At 43.4% G+C, this 21,617-nt stretch overlaps 1 protein-coding gene across 2 annotated transcripts in view; it reads right to left on the bottom strand.

Annotated features, from left to right (window-relative positions):
• Positions 1-8,969, bottom strand: part of LOC147661225 (pyruvate kinase PKM-like) — a 61,042-nt gene extending 52,073 nt beyond the window's left edge. The window contains exon 1 of one of the 2 annotated variants that reach the window (XM_086951219.1): positions 8,857-8,969. The gene's annotated coding sequence lies outside the window, so the exon portion shown is untranslated. Of the gene's footprint in view, positions 1-8,842 lie in introns of both variants that reach the window. The other variant, XM_086951220.1, reaches the window with a different exon arrangement.
• Between the last annotated feature and the right edge of the window lie 12,648 nt (positions 8,970-21,617).

Raw genomic sequence — 21,617 nt, 5'->3', positions numbered from 1 at the left:
CACTTCCAGATCCACACCGACCCCAAGACCACCCTCAGAGGAACCCTCATCTACAGACCCCCGGGCCCACACACACAATTCTGTGAAACCATCGCCGACTTCATCAGCCCGCATGCCCTCGCCTCATCAGACTACATCCTCCTAGGGGACCTGAACTTCCACCTGGAGAACCATAACGACAACACCACCACCACCACCCTGTTCGACAACCTCAGACTCAAGCAACTGGTGAACACTCCCACCCACTACGCCGGATACACGCTCAACCCCATATTCTCCGCCAGCAACCACGTCTCCTTCAGCCCCTCCACCGGACTACACTGGACCAACCACAGCTGCATCCATTTCACCTTCAAGAAGACTACATCCCACGTCCGCCAGCAACAGATCCCCCGCAGAGGCTGGAGTAAAGTCACTACAGACCAGCTAACCATGTCACTGAGCCAGAACCCACCAACCGACACACTGACACCACCGAAGCAGCCTGCAACCTCACACAGTGGATCACCAACTGCGCCGACGCCCTTGCCCCACTGAAGAACCCCCCAGGCAAGAACAACAGGAAAGCCACATGGTTCACTAACGCCCTTGAAGAAATCCTGCCGAACTCTCGAGATAACCTGGCGCCACGAACAGACAACAGAAAACCTGACCGCTCTCAAGATCGCCACTCGCAAACACCACCAGCTGATCCGCACCACCAAAAGGACATCGTTCAAAGAGTGGCTGGACAACAACACACACAACAGCAAGGAACTCTTCAGCAACGTAAAAGAGCTCTCCAACCCCAGCAGCAACGACATCACACCGTCGCAAGACCTCTGCGACTCCCTCGCCATGTTCTTTTCCCGCAAGATCGCAGACATACATGACAGCTTTGGTGCCCAGACTCCGCCTCCAAACACCAAAACGCTGCCCCATACCACCACCCTCAGCGCCTGGACCCCCATCAGCACTGAAGACACCACCCACGTCATTGGCATTCATTCCTATGGGCCTGGAGGCCCATAGGAATGAATGGCAATTACTGAATCGGTAAATACAGATTCGGTAAATACCAAATCTTAACGATTCAGTAATTTTTACCGAATTTTACCTACATAGCATTTACCGATTCGTAAATACCGAATCGGTAAAAATTCGTACTTACGAATCGGTAAATACTATTTATCTACATCTAGCCCTTGGTGTCTAGGCAGTCAACCCCAAAGGCTGCTGACCTCGAGTATTCAGATTCAAGTCCCGTCCCCAGTAGGTGGCACAGAATGGAGAAAAAATAAACACCATCAACATTACAATTCACAGCACTCCACGTTGAAATATCACCTAAAATGCCATTACACTACTGCAAATAAATAAGCACACACTTGGGAGATGCATTTTGTGAAATAGATGGGCCATTACCCAACTGGAACACCAAAAAAAACCCCAAAGCGAGATTCTATTCAGCATTTGAATGGAGTCCTAAAAGCGGAGGAGTTATTTCGAAAGGAATAAAGTGCTAAAACAGCAACGTCTCCAGATAAGACTGATGCAAAGATTCATACATCTGGAGCAGAAAGGTCTCTACAATGTTCAGGTCAAAAGTTCCCATCCAAACCACACAACTCAGAAACGATTCACTACCAAGGCAGGGCTATCCAACGCAGGTCCAGGGGGGCCGGGTATGTGCCACAGTTTCAATACAGTATAATCCTGGCCCACTATGTGACAGATCTTTTTTGATTCACTGTTGTGAAACTTCCATTACACTCATCACTTTTTTGTTTTCTTGAATTGGATGCCAGAAGTACCACGGGTATGCCCAGACGGCGATCTTCTGTTCATTGTGCCACAGTTCTCAAGATATACCTCACTAACAATTTCTATCTGCACAAAAAAACAGTCTGGGGTTGCTTGTGTTCCTGTTCAGAGGGCTCAGCCTGGTGATTTGAACAGACCCAAGGCTTATTTCATATGGCTGGTATATGCCTGAGGTGGCATAGGGGCAAACAAAATGATGTGCTACGATGCAGTCCCAGGTAATTACCAGTGCCTGGGATTAACATAAGAATTCCACATGACGTTTTTGTTTTCCTCATTTTGAAACTTTGGCATGGATTTGGTGGTCCTGCAACAGAGTTGGAGAAATCCGTGCTAAGGAAACTTGAAGAATATCAAGCGCTTGGGGGTCAAAGGTCTGCTGAAATTAATCACATTTTCATCCAACCGAGGTCAATAAAATAAGGATCACAGGGTGATAATTATGTGAGCAACAAGCAGGGGTGCAGCTTCAGGGGGGTGTTTCACTCCCCAAATAAATGCATTATTGGCTTGATAGTTGGGTCAAGAACCTCCACCAACCCCTCCACCCAGAGTCAATTTAGCTAGGTCAGTCGTTTTTTCATTGTGGGCAAAAACTAAAATACAAAATAATGACCTCTGCTGTCTAACAGGGTGAGAGACAGATATACACCTGGTGGCTCAGTTTCAAAACGTGAAACCAGAGAACTTGGAATCAATACTGGTTTCCCTGCTTATCCAAATTGTATTAACCTAGGCAAACATTTTATTTCATACCCTCCTTTTACGTTCTCATTCAAGTACTTCTAAATACTTGTTTTCAGGATGTGCGCTGTACAAGCACCTATTATTGATTAAACAGATTATAATGTTGCTCCATCTACAATAAGAATCTAGGCCATATTTAGAATTTACAGGACTACTTCAGGGCTTACTCAAAGGGCCAGGGAGCTATTCATAAACTGCATTTTGCAGTAAATTTAGTAGTTCTACCAACATACTACAAACTGCTATTCACAAACTGCACTTCTACGGTTTTACTGTTTTTTTGCAGCAGTACTTTAGAAGCACCACAAAATACAGTTTGTGACTAGCCCCCAGACCCTTCAACTTGTGGAGACCTGCAAGTTACACTTTGGGAGTAAATTTACACTCGCATTTTGTGACTAGTCAAAAATGTATTAAATGTACTCAAAATTCTATATATTTCACTGTTGGCTCTCTCCTACTCCACCCCATTGCTTTTTTAGTTGGGAATTTAAGATTCACACTCCCTGAATATCACTCACTCAGCGACGTTCCTAGCAACGAGATATAATTCATTAATTAATTCGTTTTTATAGAATAAAACGATAAAAAGGTAAGTGAACAATAAATATTATAAGAGACAGCAGAGATTTTGTATTTGTCCAGTATTTGTAAAACGCGAACAATTACCCGAAGGGGTCAAGGGGCTGGGGGCCGTCGGGAAGATTAAGCGAGCTATTGCCCGGAGTCACATGGTGCTGGGCTAAAGCCGCCAGGGATCGAACCATGAGCCCCCGTGTTCCGGAGTCAGTCACCCTGGCTGCTGCGCCACACCTCTTCCTCATGTATATAAAATCTATCATAACATGGCCAATTAGGTAGTACTGACAATATCAAAACTCTGCCACGGCCAGTCCCAAGCCCAGCTGCGAAAGGAGGGGGGTTATGGGTGGGGCTAGCTAACCCACCATGTACAAAATCCTAGCTACAGAAATGTCACCCAAAAGACCAAAGGAATCTCCTTCACAGTGAGCTACAACACCTTGTGGTGAAAACCAAAGATCCCTAGAAGCCTCAAAGCCGATCCACCTGCTTTCGACAAAGACCATCGGACATGAAACATGCGGGCCATGTACAAGACAGCCCAAGTGGTAACAGAAAAAAAATACAAAGGGTATGAAGAAGACATGGGCAACCATGGCAACATGAATGAGAATGGTGAAGGCTCACAGATCTCTGTGCCCTGGACAGTCTGGTGATAAGAGAAAAGCGTATTTCTACACAAAATAATACACAAGGCAATGTGAGTGCCACTATTCAACAGAGAATCAGATAGTCTATATCTGCATTGCCAAGAAGTACCTCAAGGCCCCGTAGGACATGCGAGTAGTAGACGTCCTGTCACTCCATCCCCTTGTTGTGGCCAGGCTAAAAGGTGAAGAAACCATGGATGGAAACCGACAACTCCAGGGATCTAAAAGCACCCTCCTCAAAGATGCACAAAAACAGAGTGAATACTCTTGTCACCCTCAGTAACCAGTTTCAAATCCTGCAAGAACTAGAGGATGGGAGAGACCCAGTAGAAAGTCAGTGGGAGAAGATCAAAGAAACATCAACCTGCCAGGAGGTACTGGGTCCAAAGAAACACCAGCTTAAAGAATGGATCTCCAAAGAGACTCTCCACAAAATCAAAGAGAGAAGGAAAGAAAAGCTGCAGTCAACACCTGCCGAACAAGAGCAGAAAAAGTGAAAGCTCAAGGCAAGTACGCCAAATTCAACAAGGAAGCAAAGAGAAGCTTAAGAGCGGAGAAGCGATGATTCATCAATGGTCTTGCCCCAGAAGCAGCAAGGCATGGAATCTCGAAAGAACTCCACAACATAAGGAAAATCTCTGGCAGATACAGCAAACCATGAAGACTGTTAAAGACAAAGCTGGGAAGACAATCACGGGTATCAATGGCTAACAGAGAGGGCTGGAGCACTTTGAAGAACCGTTGAACCGGTTTGTGTCTCAGTCTCCACCAGACATGCAGCCAGCTGTCAAGATCTGCATATCTACTACATCTGACCAACCAAGGAAGAAATAGGGCAAACCATCAAATGTCTGCGAAATGGGAAGGCAGGAGGGCCAGACAATATTCCTGCGTAGGCGCTGAGGGCAGACAATGAAAAATCTGTAGACATGATTTACCTCAAAGTTGGAAGGATTTGGGAAAAGGTGCCATCTACAGGAATGAGGGTTCTCTCTTCAAGATAATCCATAAAGGTGACCTGAGTAACTGTGTAAACTACAGAGAGACACTTCTATCCACCCCGGGCAGCGTGTTCAACAGATTCATCCTGAACATAATTAAGGAACAAGTTGATGCTCAGTTGCAAGACCAGCAAGCTGGTTTAGCAAAGCTAGATCCAGCACAGACCAGATTGCAACACTGTGCATCATCATTAAGCAGTAGATGGAATGGCAGTCCCCCCTCTATGTTAAATTCCTCGCCCTAGAGAAGTCATTTGACACTGTAGACAGAGAGACCCTTTGGAAACTCCTCCGCTACAAGAGTGTGCCAGTTAAACTAGTCATTATCATCAGGAACTCTAAAGAGGGTATGACCTGCATGATAGTATATTGAGGACAACTAATTGAAGCTTTCCGGTTCCCAAGTTGAGCCCGCTAGGGTTGCTTGTTCTCATCTTTTCTCTTCCTGCTGGCCATAGACTGGACTATGAAGCCATCCAAAGCAAAGAGAAGAAATGGGATCCAGGGGACATCTTGGACGCAGCTCAACAACCTGGACTTTGCAGATAGCCTGGCCCTACTCTCACATAGTCATCTGCAGATGCAAGAGAAGGTCGACAATGTGGCAGCCACATCAGCACAACTTGATCACAACATTCACCGGGAAAAAACAAGCTTCTGAAGGCTAACAAGGCCAGCACAACTGCAGTCACTCTAGAAGTCGACGCACTGGAAGAGGTGGAGGCCTTCACCTACCCTTGCAGAATCATACACAAGCAGGGCGGCACAGACGCCAACCTCAAGGCAACAATTAGCAAAGCAAGTGGTGCCTTCATTCAGCTAAAGAAGATCTGGAGCTCCAATGACATAACGCTGCAAAGCAAGATCAGGCTTTTTAACAACAGTGCACAATCGGTCATTCTTTACGGGGCAGAAACTCTGAGAAGTCCAGACCTTCATCAACACCTGTCTGAGGAAAATTCTCCAAGCTTTGATTTATATACACAAGATAAAAACACAAACAGCTTGAAAATGGGTAGACCTCACTTTGCAAGCTGAAAAATAGAGTGCCTGCTCCCCTAGGTCGGTATCGGACTCTGGCTGTAAGATTCAAATAATGTCACACACAAAAATTAACACTGTTGAGAGCTACCGGTCATAATGGACCAAAGTTTTCTGGGATTCACACAATCAAAAGCCAAACTAAGGTCCATAAAGGTCAAATGTATTCAATACCTTTTTAGCTAAGGTGTATGTATGAATAATAAGATGAAGATTCAAAAATTGTTCATTTATGCCCAATCCTAAACCATAATGAAGACCTAAATGATTCGATTTTGGCTGGCCCGATAGAAACCCTACCCAAAATGATACAACCGGGTACCTTTATAAGCAAATTGATTCAAGAGATCATCCTATAACAACGGGGGTTCTTTTGCTGCCCTTTTTAAAGATGGGCACTATAAAGGAGTGTGAACCAGAGGAGGTCTCTTGGTCACAAGAGCTGCGTTTAAGATCGTGATACGAAGATGTGCTGAAAGGGTAAGATCACGGTTATATCAATCTGGGTTGGAGTCTTGCCAGTTTGACTCCAAGTATCACGACAAGCGCTTCCTCATGATTAAAATAGATACTAAAGTCACAATCTGATGCAAGATGGTAATTATTAGGAAGGTCAGCAAAGGTATCACCATCCAAATCATGTACCTAAACATCTGGTTGAATACAAGAGACAAAAGAGGGAAAGTCAGTGGCCTCCCAAAAACGAAGTATTAATTACCCACCAAAATGCCCTACTGTCCTGTAGTTTACAAGCCTGATCTAATCACTCCCATGCCTCGGCCTTAGTAGCTACTTCCCTCTCTTTGATGGCATTCTTATAGCTAGATCAGCAGAGAGCCACTTTTGTGCTCGATTTAGGTGACTTTTTGAGCTACGTTTATCTTGCGGGGAGCGTTGATTGAGTATTGTTTGACTAAACAAGATGTGGTAAAGAGCTTCTCGAATAAAAACAAATTGAGTTGAAAGAGTAAAGTGCCACACAGGGCGAGTACTACAAATCTAGATTACTATGAAATATATATATAACAGAAAGACAACAAAATTAAAACCTTACACGCGTCGTCAAGTTGGCCCAGCAAATTCTACAACCCTAAATAACTTACTACCTCGTATAACAATTAACCTGATTTTCTTCACAAGGGTACAGGTTTTGGGAAACAGATGGCGATTTATGATGCTTAAAAACACTAGTCCTTACTTTAAATTACTCAACAAATGAACAGAAAAAACAAAAAGGAGGACAGAAATACATTGTAATTAGTAATGAATGGGCGACCCCTCCCAATAAAAGGAGAAGCCCAATCACAACATATATCCTCCAACAGTTTAAAGTAAAATATAGATTAAATGTATTTAATAAATCGTACACGAGTGCCACCTTGGAGGTGTTGTTAATAAATGCAGCCTACAATCAATTATAGAATAACGAGGTTTGTCAAAAAGTTAACAATCTTTTTCACACTATTGCAAATTAAAATCGGTCATGAGAATGATGGAAAGGTAAACATTAAAAGCCAGCAGAAAAGATCTCAAAAGGGTCCATAATGCCAGAATTGCGTTTGTTAAATTGATTGTAAAAATTAACAACCAACGCCCTTTAATGATGCTCAAACTGCAGTGGAGTGGTAGAAAAATTTGACGAGCGAGTAGCAACCATTACATCTCTATGCCAATGCCTGTGTGATAGGATGCTACAAGATGTAAGAATACAGCTCCTTAGATAGCTCTGAGGGTTAAGCACCTGCTGCTGCGGCGGCCTGGGCCGTTTCTTTGCCTCGTGCGTATATCCTCTCAGCCTATCACACTTCTCATGCTAGTAAAACCACGCACGGTGATCGTAGTTATTACGACTCGTCTAGACAGAGGAGTTCTGCCAACACGGTGTCTTTGGCTAGCGACATTTTGCGTTCTGCTACTTGTGGTTTTATTGTGGAGTTATTCAAATTGAACTATAAGTACCAAGATGCAACGATCAACCCGAGGCTGTTAGTGGCATGTGACCAGAAGCCAGCTACTCTAATAGCAGGGGTTATCAGTCGGTCAGGTGGTGTAGACAGATTTTAGACAGGGTGGTCATTTATGCACACGTGGTGCAGACACACGCACATTGGTTTAATCTGAAGCAAATGCCTGCAATTACATTCAAAATGATAAAAGCATTCAAGCTGGTGCAAGCAACCAGCACAAGAGGAGGCAAAGATGTTGCAAAAGCCAAAAAAATATTTCACAATGTGGCAAACTCAGAGGAACCGCCATCACCCGTGAAAGTGCCAAAGACTCCTGGTTATAGGGGGGCTGCTGCATGCAAACAAAGAGGTTGTTCTACACCCATATTATCCAAAAGTGACACCCATTTTATCCAAAAGTGACACAGACCCCTACGTTGCATGGATGTACGGCAAATAGCGCCTAAAACAGACACGTGCTTCAAATGTGCTGAATTATAAATTGAAGCTAAGTACCTCCTGGTTACACTTGCTACTTTTTTACCAGTCCTGGATTTTCCTTAAATAGCAAGTTACACTTTGGGAAGAGAGGTTTGACTTTACATTGCGAGTGATGGCTCAAAAGCAGCTGCAAAGCTCTGGCGACTAAAAGAGAACAGAGCTGCCTATGGAAAGGACCATATGGCATCCACGCGCACGTCCGTCTATAAAGCGCAAAGAAGACTCCGCATGCTCATGCAGCGCTAATAAAAGCAAATTCATGTAGTGGCGCCAGGCACGCCGTTACACGAGTAGGCCCAGCCGCCCAGATGCGCATGCATGGCCAGGATGTGGCCCCAGGTCTGAAAGGATTGACACAAAATAAATAAAAAGTTGACGTGCAACTTTTATTTGCAAAAAAGGAAGTCAACGGCGGCCTGAATCGAAAGTTATGAAGTTTATATACAAGAAACAGACTTGCACGCGCATCCTCCCAAAGCTTATTCCCCCTCCCCCTCTTCCTGCCTCATCTGGAGGTGGGCGATGCTCCCCGGGTACCCAAACCTTGCCCTCAGGCCACCCAGCAGCACACCTCCGCGCGCTCACCTCCTCAGGCGATGGTCGGTGAGGAGAGGAGAAGTCAAGCTGCACCCTGCCCAGGAAGTGCAGCTCCTCGGGTCCCGCCCTCTCCGCCGCCTCGCGCTGGGCGTGGCCGCCTTGGGGCGCGCGCCCCGCCCCTCCCGGTGATTCACCGCCCTGGCGCGGCGCGTGCAGCTGAGGGCCAAGAACCGACCAAAGAATGGCAGAAGGTCTAGTGAGGTGATGCGAAAACTCCCCTCGGGAACCACATGGTCAATACGAAGTCTGTGTAAGCAAACTTTTCATGAAAGGCCTGTTTTTCGACCGTTACAGAAGTGCTGCAGTTGTCTGGTATCAATGGGCGGCCCGACCGGATTTTTTTTGGGGAGATTTTCACCGTGGACTTGAATACTTGCAGTCGACTGGGAACGCATGAGAAGGAGGTTTAGAGAAAAAAAAATGTAATTCACAAAAACATACATTGACTCAGAGAAAGCTTTAAGCACGAGGATGTGGCATTCCGGCCAGAGCTGCCGACTTTGCAGCTGGGTAATCAGGTTAGAGTCTCGGCGTCGGCTCAACATCCCGTGATTCTGAGCAAATCACTTAATCTCTCTGAGCCCAAAAAAATAATATATATGAACTGGTGCTCGTTCCCCTCGTGTCGAGTCCACGCTATATAAAACTTGACAAAAGTAAAATGACATAAAAATAAATAGCCTGTGTCCTATCTAAATTGGGATTGTTGGCAAGTATAAGCCTGACATTAAGATACTAGTTAGTTAATTACCTTCTGAATGTTCTAAATAGTAAGGTTTATACCTGTATGAGTTTTGTTCTGTAACATAATTAGGAATTTCGGTTTTATGGTATTTATTTTTTTTGCCATTTCCGTCTGTATTTATCCATATTTATTTTTTGGGCATTTTTTCTGTATTTACCCACATTTACTTTTGCCACAAGCAAAAGACGAGGCTATAGGTAGTATTTTTCCACATTTATTTAAACTGAAAATGCACACATGCGCTCAGTTGTTACGTGAGGGAACTGCCACCGTCAATGTACGAGAGGGGAGACCTCGGAGGGCAATAGCTGCTTGCATGTATGAGGGAATCCATTATGAGAAATTTCAATCAATTGCTTGGCTAGGGCTCTGCTGGAGGAGATTAGTGTTCTATGCAGTCGAACTGTGAGGATGAATGTACAGATCTGTAGGTAGCTGTCTCCCTTGCATTGTTCCACAAACCAGTCAAAACATCCATGCCAAGCACTCACATTGCCCTGACTAGTTTCCAAGTGATCAGACCTCATTAGCATGGATTGTACAGGTTCCCGGGTTGCAAGGTGGGGCCATCTCTCCCACCAGGCACGCAACACCCATTTGGCCCCTCCCTCGTCGTGTGTGTCAGCTCGGGCTGAGACCGGTTCCTTGGCATGCACAGAGCCGCGCTTCACAGGTCTTTAAAAAGACCATTCACTTGCTAACAAGGCTTTGTTTTCACCCCTTCTTAGAGCCCCCCAGCATCTCCACTCTGCCTATTGTTGATAGACACCAGACTGCGGGCAGTGTCTACAGGACCCCCCTGTGCTCAGTGGCTTAAACACCGAATGGTAAAGAGCTGCCTTTTACACAGGACAGCAGAATTGTTTATTTGGAATGTGGGTGACTTGTGTTGCAATAAAGAACATATTCCTCAGGTGAAACATCGGCGGATGTTATTATACACACCTATGATTTCTGCTGAGACACATCGTGTTCTCAAACCACCACGTTGTTTTCCTTAAGGAATGTCGGTAGCAAAATACACGGATATTGGGTGCAGCGGCGGTAATCCAGAGCTGAGCGCATTTCAGCGGTGCTGTAACCTCAGATGCGGTTTCCGTACTGTCTCTTACCTGCCCTGCATCAGGCTAGCGACCATCCCATATATCCTACAGCAAGCACCTCATCCCTGCCCCTTGGACACAGCACGCTCCAGGATGATTCTGTTAAAGACCTGCATCGCAGCATTGCACGCATGCCCTGTGTCTGGCGTCACGCCTGTTGTACATGGCCTTCTGCACTGGAGCGTGGCAAAATTAGTCAGTATTTTGCCATTTGTAAATATAAATACAGACAAACGGAATATAGTTTTCTGTCTGTATTTGTATATAAAAATCCGTAAAAACTTTAAACCGGGAGCCCTAATTATAATAAAGACATAAAAAAAAAACTTCTGAATGCAGGACAAGGAACAGCATATTAAAACAAGCATTGGCACAGCCAATAGGTCTAGCCTTTGGGACCTTATAAGTGTACCACCGTCCTGGAAGAGGGGCTGCCTGCGAGGCGGAAGAATTGTTCTACGAGAAACATTGATACTGGGCGGGGGATGCACAAGCAACGCAGGCAGGATATGAAGCGTCAGTGTATAGCGTCTGTGACTGGTGATCACAACTGCATGGTCAGTCACACACTGACCAGTGCGTTGGTGCAGTGGGCCGAGCACCTGCGGCTGAGATCTGTGCGTAACTTGCAGACTAGTGCTATTGATTTTCACAGTGCCAACTCAGCCTTTCCTCCTCCCAAGGTCGATAAAAATGATTAACCTCTTTTAGCAATAGCTATGACTTAAGAGCTAAGGCATGATAAAAGCGTTCGAGTCTGTACTTTAAGAACGGTAAGCATTGCGGCCACTGGCCAATGGGGTAGGTGTTCCTGCATGATAGATCAATAATGGCTTATGAAAATGTCACCCCCCATCCTTTAGTGAGCTGTGATTACGACAGAAACGCTAGGTACTCAAAAGCATGAGGACGGAAACATCCTGAATAAGCCAAGCGGCCCGGGCTTGGCCAACAGGAAGCGAGGGAATGTCTGGACACTTCCGAGGCGGATGAGAATGTATCGGTCCCGGATGAGTGTTGGAAGGCGCGGAAGGAGGGCTTTCTAGGGACGTCCAGAGCCAGCAATCAAAGGCGGTGTGTCCTGGGAAAATATCTGCCATGGAAAAATGTGTTACTCCATTAAAGCCTCACTTCGAGACCACGTCATGGCAGGAGACCCCCTTACACCCGCCGTGTGACCAATAATGTAGAGAATATGGAAGGAGTCCAAAAGGATAGTATAAAAGCATCCATTAAATATAATTGTAAAAAATCACTGTGCACTGAACTGTAAGTAGGACGAGATGTGGAAAATGAGATGTATTTGTGTAAATGTAAATGTATTTGAGCTTATATAGCGCACAGCTACCCGCAGTGGGTTTCCCGACGCTTACTTAGGGAACCCGTCCTGGTATTCCCCTTTGAGATAACCCCAGCAGGGTATCCACAAGGTGAAAGCCAGGCATCCCGCCGCGAGGGGCCGTTGTGGAGATTAAGCAAGCTATTGCCCAGAGTCGCAGAGTGTGAACCCGTGAGTCGAGAAGGCACCGGAGCGAGAATTATCGAGTCCGTGGAATTTTTAGCCCAAGACCCGCCGAGGCGGGGAATTGAACCCTGGTCCAGGGCCGATCTCAGCTTCCGGGTCTGCCGCCTCTAACCCCTGAGCCACACTTCTCCACAGATGGCGCTTTTTAGTGAAGAGACCATATCCATAGAAGGACACTCATTGTCCCAAGAGGTTAATGTTCTGATGACAAGATGAAAAAAATTTAAGAAAAAAAGGGCGATAAGTGACGGGGAGGAGAGAGGCCGGGAAGGGGGTGGAACAAATGGGCCGGGAGTTTAGCGGGGTGGGAGGGAACGAAGCGCTCAGAAAACAAATAGTGCAACACAAGAATAAAAGTTAAGCAAAGCATGATGAAAGGCACAGCCGCCATAATTACAGACAAGAATAAAAGGTAAGCAAAGCATGATGAAAGGCGCAGCCGCCATAATTACCGATAAAGCGCTACTTGACACAACAAGCCAGGGAGTGGTGCGCGCGCTGTAAGGAATTTAAAGTATGCAGCTGGCACACTGCGGGCTGCTGCTCGCTCCCGAGACCCCTAGGCCATGGGAGTGAAAGTTATGAGGAAAGGCGGGACATGCACCCATCTTTGGCCATTTGCGTCCTTTCATTATTGAAAGCCACACGCAAAGGCCAATGGGATGTGTGGGAGGTGGCAGACCCACACAGAGAAGTCTCTTGGATGTCTGAAGTGATTCCAAAAGGCCCTCTTTTAGACAGCGCATGCGCGCTGCGCTAGGCGAGACCTAAAAACAAAAGAACTCAGGATTGGGTGAGGCAAGCGCTCTTATTGGGCTAGTCTGAGTGTGAGTTAACTGGTTAGATGTGATAATTGTTGGATCTGATAAAAATCCAATACTGAGGTGTTCAGAATTTATCAGTGTGATCATTATCATCTATTACCATTTTTGCCCGTCAAATGGGCTATACCATACAGATTTTGGTGCTTGCGGCACCACACTCCACATGTCCTAGCATTTATAGAGCATTTTCACCTATTAATTTAAGGCTGCAGTTTAACGGGGTGCAGACTTAATGGCACCTGGTAATTACTGATGCAATTATAATTGTGACCCAGGCCTAAAAATGTGTTTGCGGAAACAGGTCTTTTCGAGGGAATCTCCGTTTAACGGGTCACTTGTTATCAGGCCTCAAAAGCTGGAACATCTCTGCTAAGGGAAGTTCTCAACATTAAAAATGGCCTATCTAGGATAAACCTTCACCAAAATGACCTGTGTATGGAAGTGAATGACGAAAAGGTGTAGGCAGGAAAATGTATTCTAAGGGCATGCTGATTTAAATATTTGTAACGAATCTGCAAAACATGGTATGTGGCTTCTTTGTGCTATATAGAAAGCCTGGTGGGGTCGAGACAAGTAGACAGGCTAGTGTGGTATCTCTGCAAAAGGGCACACATGTTAAACTGCTCATTGGAAGGGCCTATACCGTGAAGTGTTCTGTAAAATTGCATATTGATGTATTCATTTTTTTGAAGTTTTGGTTAGCATTGATCAGGTCTTAATTTTCTAAAAGAACGTGACAAAAGTAACCCCACAAACAGCCAATCCGATCAATCGTATAGGGCACACACAGTAGCGGCTGCTACTGTATAGTTATAGTGGGGCGGGTGGGTTAAAGAAAAAGTATTTAAAAAAATGTCAAATTTCATCTTGGCTTCATCTAGTGTTTTGTATACTGTTCGTTACATTCCTAATGATTGCTTTTAAAGATTGCGGCTTTAGTCTTAGATTTGGTTTGTGGGCTGTGTTAAACTATCCATACAAAAATATTGCCCCACAAAATAACATTGTAGGAGGAATATCTTTCATAATACCATCCAGGGAACTGTACATGAAAAAATGGTTGATTTACCAATCGTAACTCTACATCTGTGTACCTTGAAAAGACATATATTTAGACGGTACATGCATGCAGAGTTTAGTATAGTAAATCTATACTTACTTATATTTTTTTAACTTCATGATATTTTGGTAGTGGATACTCTTGTCAAAATATTTGTGCAGGATAATACTTAAAATATGGTTTTCGAGTAGAAGATTACTTTGTGTAGTAGCGGTGTGCACAGGATTGTCAAACCGCTTTGACCACCTTTAACACTGAGTGGTCTGGGACCATAGTATATCTATGTATATAGTATTTGTATAACACAAATCTAGCTGAAAGGCAGCAGAGTTCTGTACATGATCAAAGGTAAGGAACTTGAAGGATTCGAAGGTTTGGACTTCTTTTGTGTTGAACTTCAATTATTGGTAGGATACGAAGATGGAACTAGGGATGGCAAAGTGGTTAATCTAGTCCAGGGGTATGTCTGGTGTGCATTGGATTGTTGGGGATGTTGAGAAGACAACATCGAGGATATGGCAATTGTTATGTGTTGGTTGTGTGACATGCTGTAGCACGTTGAGTGTATCGATGAGGGTGAAGAGGTGTCTCGTGTTTATCTGATCTTGTGTTGTCTGGGAAGTTAAAAGTCACCCAAAAAGGTGGCATGTTGGATCGACAAGGTGGAGAGGAGATCTGAGAATTCATTAATGAATCCTTGTTCTGCCCAGGAGACCTGTAGATGAGATGAAAGGAGGGCCTGCGTTACAGAGAGGGGAAATGGCATGTCAGCAGCTCCACGGATTTGACTGTTACTTCTGAAGTTTGTGTTTAGTCCTCGTATTCAATGGTGGGATGCATATAACTCAGATTATAAATACCATTGACTCTGCTGCTCCAGTTTCTGAGCATATTTCTGTTGAAAGAGGCCAACTCACGAACGAACCATCTTTTGAGATGTAACATCTTGTAAATATAACCAGGTTATACCGAAGACACCATCTTAGTTATTGTGTTATTTGTACTTCGATTTTTCTCAACATATTTGTTATCTTTGATTCTGGATTCTTTGATTGGAGAAGTGTGGCTCACTGGTTAGAGGAGGCAGACCTGGAAGCAGAGGTCAGCCCGGGACCAGGGTTCAATTCCCGGCTCGGCGGGGTCCTGAGTCCTAAACTGTCAATGGACTTGACAATTCTCGCTCCGGTGCCTACTCGATTCACGGGTTCACACTCTGCAACTCTGGGCAATAGCTTGCTTAATCTCCACAACGGCCCCTCGCGGCGGGATGCCTGGCTTTCACCTTGCGGATACCCTGCCGGGGTTATCTCACAGGGGAATACCAGGACGGTTTTCCTAAGCAAGCGCTTAGAAACCGCTTGGTGATTTGCGCTATATAAATTCCTGTACATTTACATATACATTTACATTTACTTAAATTTTGTTGCCTTTAATAAATGTAGACAAAATTAGCATTCATATATTCCTATATATTGTTCCTGATTCGGTCTTAACAAAGTCATCAATTAAAGTCAAAGGAGTATAAAACCTTCACGTTTCTGCTTCACTAAAGCATTTTGTTTTAATTCAGAGTTATGATCCACAGTGTTCAATAACAATTCTCAATTTGCTTGCTGACACCCTGCAGTTGTCCCTGAACTAAGAAAAACGATATCAGACCATCCGAGTGTTGAGTATGTCTACGAGCAGCCACACACAGAATTGAACATGGTTATCTATGTGTGCAATGGCAGAGATGAGCTTGAAAACAAAAATGAAAAGTAGCCTTAGGGCTAGAGCTGTCGACTTCGAAGCTGAGGAGCAGGGTTCGAGTCTTAGCAACCACGCTTAACATCCTGTGATTTTGGGCAAATCACTTAATCTCCCCAAGCATATGAGAAGAACGCAAACCTCATGATCACCAAATTTCGAGAACGGAAATACCCGGACAACATTTTGGAAGAAGCTAAGACAAGAACACAAGCCATCTCCAGGGAAGAGTTGCTAAAAACACGCACAACGGATATGACTCAAAGTAGACCAGTGTTTGTATCGAAATATTCCACCTTGAGCCTCCAAATGAAGAAAATCATCCTAAAGAACTGGGAAATGATTGAGAAAGAACCAGACTTTAAAGGATTGTTCAGTAAACCGTTGTTTGCTTATCAAAGATCCAAAAACCTAAAGGATTTAATTGAAAAAGAGGCACGCAACAAATCGGAAAAATACACAGGAACAATTCCATGTGCAAACTGTGGCCATTGTAACAATATTATACGTGGTACCAGCATTAACCATCCAACGACAGGAAAACTCATTAACCTCTATACTAATGCCACATGTAACACCAAAAATGTGGTATACCTGCTGAAGTGTCCATGCGGACTCCCTTATGTGGGGAAGACAGAGCGAAAAATTAAAACTCGCTTAACAGAGCACAAAAGTACAATCAGAAACAGATCTACCAAAGCTCCGGTAGCTGCCCATTACATTTCCAATGGCCATAACATCAGTCAAATCCGTTTTCTGGTTTTGGAGTGTGTTCCTGTAAGGCAAGGCTGTGACAACAGAAAAAGATTACTCCAAAGAGAAATGTTTTGGATTAAAAAACTAATTTCCTGCAACCCCATGGGGTTAAATGAACGTCTTGAATATAGTAGTTTCTTGTAATGAGCTATTGTCCTAAACTTTTTGCCAAAAGCCAGTCACACAAATGTATTTCCTTTCACCCCTTTTTTAGTGATATGATTTTTTGCAAGTAACAGGATTTAATGCCCAATGGTCTGCATTTTTGTTTGAAAGTAACATTTGCCATTACAAGTGTTTTTCCTACCCAGAATGTATTTGTACGCTTGTATACTGTTTTTTGACCATTTCAAGATGGCCGCGACTTTGACCATCTTTTCCTGTGTACCCTTAGTTCAGGTTAAACACGTACATTTGTAACATTTAGATAGATCGTTTACCCTACCTTTCATGAATATTTACTCTACACACTTATTGCTTATACCCTTTCATTTATTTTCTCTACACTTCGCCTCCTTCCGAGTCACGTGGTTACTTTCACATAACACGCGCGATCCGCATGCGCGAGCTAACACGATTCTGAACGTAGAGCAGAGATGCGCTTTACGCGTCCATCAGACCGGTAAGACTCATCGAGCGCTTGACTCATATTGCATGTAAACAGGCGTTTCTTGAACGCGCACTTTTATCGGATACTCGTGAGCTTTGAGACACACGCCCTGGTGGCGCTTTAACCGCACGCAATTAGTTAAAAGTTCACTGGCTATCCGCACCCGAGCACTTTACAGATAACTTTACGAGCTTTGAGAAATCCGTGTTTGTCACACTTTTAACGTATTGGGTTACGCGACGCCAGTACTTTGACACTGCATTCACATTTGCATGAAATTGGACTTTTCACCAGCCGAGTTTACTATCTTGATGCTCACTTATTTTCTCCTGGAACCTTCACCCCTTTCCACCAACGTTTTTAATGAGAGGGCATGCTTGCAAAGAAATTTCCTGATAATTATTGTTTTTGTTTTTACCGTTCGTATGATTTTTGCAATATGACTGTGGACTGCTTCCCTATCATTGATTACACCTCACCTTTGGTTTTACCCCACAGAAATGTATTTCCCCTGATGAAGTGCTGTTGAGCACGAAATGCATTGGGTCCAAGGTTTATTTTGTGGATGAATAATCGTGTATTGAGAAATATTGAAATGATATATGGCTGTGATGTAACAGCTTCACCTTGAAAGAAGGATAGAGCATCCAAACTACAAGTGAATAAATACGTGCAACTGAAAGTTTACCTTGGCATATGGTCATCATTACCTATTTGAGTTGAACTATGTTGACAAGGGATTGATTTCCCCAAAAGAGTGCGACTGGATAACCTGTCAAACTTGGCAGCATTTACTTGTTATTATTGAGAACTCCCTTAAGGTCAGAGGGAACTAACCGGCCAGCACCTAAGAGACTAGAAGCATTGCCTACCGCAATTTACCCACAGAGTGCCACACCTCCCCCCTTAGATATTCTACACTTCTGACCCAACTAGTGTGAGCACCTACTCATTAATATGGAGTACGAAGATATTTCGAACTTAACAGACAACAGAGCTAACATTTTTGCTTTTTCCACTGAGGAAACCAATAGGATTTACTCTTTGATACAGGAAGCAGATCCCACAACAGCGGGTACCTTTTCATCTCAGAGCTTGTTGAAACAATTATTATACACCTCAAAGCGGATCATTAATCAAAAACTTCATGCAGGAACTCTGATTAGATATCACAAGGACCAAAGAATACCAAGAGGGCTTCGAATTGCCCTTAAGCCGACACTTTGCAGGAATAACCCTAAATTCACAGAACGGTGGTATGAGATACTGAACAAGTGTTCATTAGATCTTATTTTACTTATCGTAGATGAATTATCCAGAGTCATTGAAGATCTTGACAAAGACAATAAAAGAATCAAAACCAACTTGGAAAGCAACCTTTCTAAAGATGATTTGGATCGAGCACTAACAGACATTAATATTCAACTTGACAGATATACAAGAGAAATAAACAATAGGAAAATCCGCAAATACAAGCGCGATACTATCGATTATAAATTAGGGGAGGTGTATAATTGGGCTGAGGTTTATGCCCAACGAAGACAACAGAGACCATTTCAAAATCCATCCTCTGACGAAGGTAGTACATCATCCTTTGACTCCACACAGAAAGATTCCCAAAGGCCTGACAGACGAGGAAGACAAACAGACAACAGGACGGACACCACCAGTACCTCTGGCTCTACTACATCAGAGAGGCCTTTTTTAGGGAGAGGCCAAAACCAGCACGTCGAACCAGGAGGAGCAAGAGCACAAAGAGAGCCAGGCTCGTCAATAGCTCAATCGACACGCAGCAAAACAACTTAGTCATCAATATATCTAAAGAGAATTTATCCAAGAGTCAACTTTCTGTATTACAACGTGGCCTCACATTCGTACTAACTTACAGACCCAAAGAATTGGAAATGGAAGTGAGCTTCTTTAAGTTCATGAGGACTCTTAGATTGAGACATTTTTTTACAAATGTGGTGACTGAACCTTCATCCTCAACACAAACAGAAGACACATTGTTGGGATTAAAGATTAAGAGCACCTTTTTGGCTCCAGTAAGCCACAAAATCTTGGATTCTTACGAAACAATCACATCTAATGAAATAAAGGAACTATTTAAGAAACCAAGCTCTAAGCGCTCTAACCTGTCAGTCCATGAGATCCGTGCGATCAACCAAATTACTGAAAATCACAAAATCAAATGTTGTAAGGCGGACAAAGGAGGCGCTATCGTTATAATGGATATGGAATATTACACTGAGAGTGTGAACAATCATGTGTTCGATGACAAACTATATATGATATTGCCAAATGACCCCACCAATACATTTAAAGGTGTTTTGACAACTATTATCAACCAAGCAGTTGAGATGGGAACCATCTCTGATAAAGACAAACGTTTTCTAATTCAAGACCATCCCAAATGCCCAAGTATTCACATGTTACCTAAGATACACAAGGACTTGATGAAACCACCTTTTAGACCTATAGTGTCCACAAGAGGTTCAATTCACGAACCCATAGGAAAGTATTTGGACCGTCATCTACAACCCCTTGTTCAGAAAATGTCAACTTATCTTCGTGATACCACTGACTTTCTTACCAAACTCAAAGAAATTGAACTAGACAGCACAACGGAAATAACACTATGCACTATTGATGTATGCTCGTTGTACACGTCTATTCCACATAACAGATGCCTTGAAGCTATAGAGGCATTTCTGATTAACCATGACATCAAACAAGAACTTAAGATCTTCCTGTTGGAATTGTTACATTTTACACTGTACCATAGTTATTTCTCTTGGAACGATCAACATTTCCAACAGCTGGCAGGAACATCTATGGGGAATTGTGCAGCCCCCAGCTATGCGAACCTTTTTATGCACAAGTTGGAACTAGAAAACATCCTTGAAAATCCTAGATGGCAACACAAGATCCTTAAATTTTGGCGTTACATTGACGACATCTTTCTTATATGGAAAGACTCATCAACTGAAATCGAGGAATTCATTAAAAACATCAACGACATTGACGACCACATTCAATTCACCCACTCCATTAACACCGGGTCCATCCCTTACCTGGATGTGTTAGTTTCCCTGCAAAATAACCAATTTCAAACAGACGTATACTCCAAAGAGACTGATAGAAACAACATGCTGATCTTTGACAGTTGCCACTCGATGTCTTTAAAGCGTCACTTACCGTACTCACAACTGTTGAGGATGCAAAGAATTTCATCTAGTGATCAAATTTATGAGAAGAACGCAAACCTCATGATCACCAAATTTCGAGAACGGAAATACCCGGACAACATTTTGGAAGAAGCTAAGACAAGAACACAAGCCATCTCCAGGGAAGAGTTGCTAAAAACACGCACAAAGGATATGACTCAAAGTAGACCAGTGTTTGTATCGAAATATTCCACCTTGAGCCTCCAAATGAAGAAAATCATCCTAAAGAACGGGGAAATGATTGAGAAAGAACCAGACTTTAAAGGATTGTTCAGTAAACCGTTGTTTGCTTATCAAAGATCCAAAAACCTAAAGGATTTAATTGAAAAAGAGGCACGCAACAAATCGGAAAAATACACAGGAACAATTCCATGTGCAAACTGTGGCCATTGTAACAATATTATACGTGGTACCAGCATTAACCATCCAACGACAGGAAAACTCATTAACCTCTATACTAATGCCACATGTGACACCAAAAATGTGGTATACCTGCTGAAGTGTCCATGCGGACTCCCTTATGTGGGGAAGACAGAGCGAAAAATTAAAACTCGCTTAACAGAGCACAAAAGTACAATCAGAAACAGATCTACCAAAGCTCCGGTAGCTGCCCATTACATTTCCAATGGCCATAACATCAGTCAAATCCGTTTTCTGGTTTTGGAGTGTGTTCCTGTAAGGCAAGGCTGTGACAACAGAAAAAGATTACTCCAAAGAGAAATGTTTTGGATTAAAAAACTAAATTCCTGCAACCCCATGGGGTTAAATGAACGTCTTGAATATAGTAGTTTCTTGTAATGAGCTATTGTCCTAAACTTTTTGCCAAAAGCCATTCACACAAATGTATTTCCTTTCACCCCTTTTTTAGTGATATGATTTTTTGCAAGTAACAGGATTTAATGCCCAATGGTCTGCATTTTTGTTTGAAAGTAACATTTGCCATTACGAGTGTTTTTCCTACCCAGAATGTATTTGTACGCTTGTATACTGTTTTTTGACCATTTCAAGATGGCCGCGACTTTGACCATCTTTTCCTGTGTACCCTTAGTTCAGGTTAAACACGTACATTTGTAACATTTAGATAGATCGTTTACCCTACCTTTCATGAATATTTACTCTACACACTTATTGCTTATACCCTTTCATTTAT

Source organism: Lissotriton vulgaris, unplaced genomic scaffold (genome assembly GCF_964263255.1).
Source record: "Lissotriton vulgaris unplaced genomic scaffold, aLisVul1.2 SCAFFOLD_791, whole genome shotgun sequence".
NCBI classification, from domain to species: domain Eukaryota; kingdom Metazoa; phylum Chordata; class Amphibia; order Caudata; family Salamandridae; genus Lissotriton; species Lissotriton vulgaris.
Note: the sequence above shows the minus strand (reverse complement) of the source record. Positions and strands in the feature narration are given on the sequence as shown.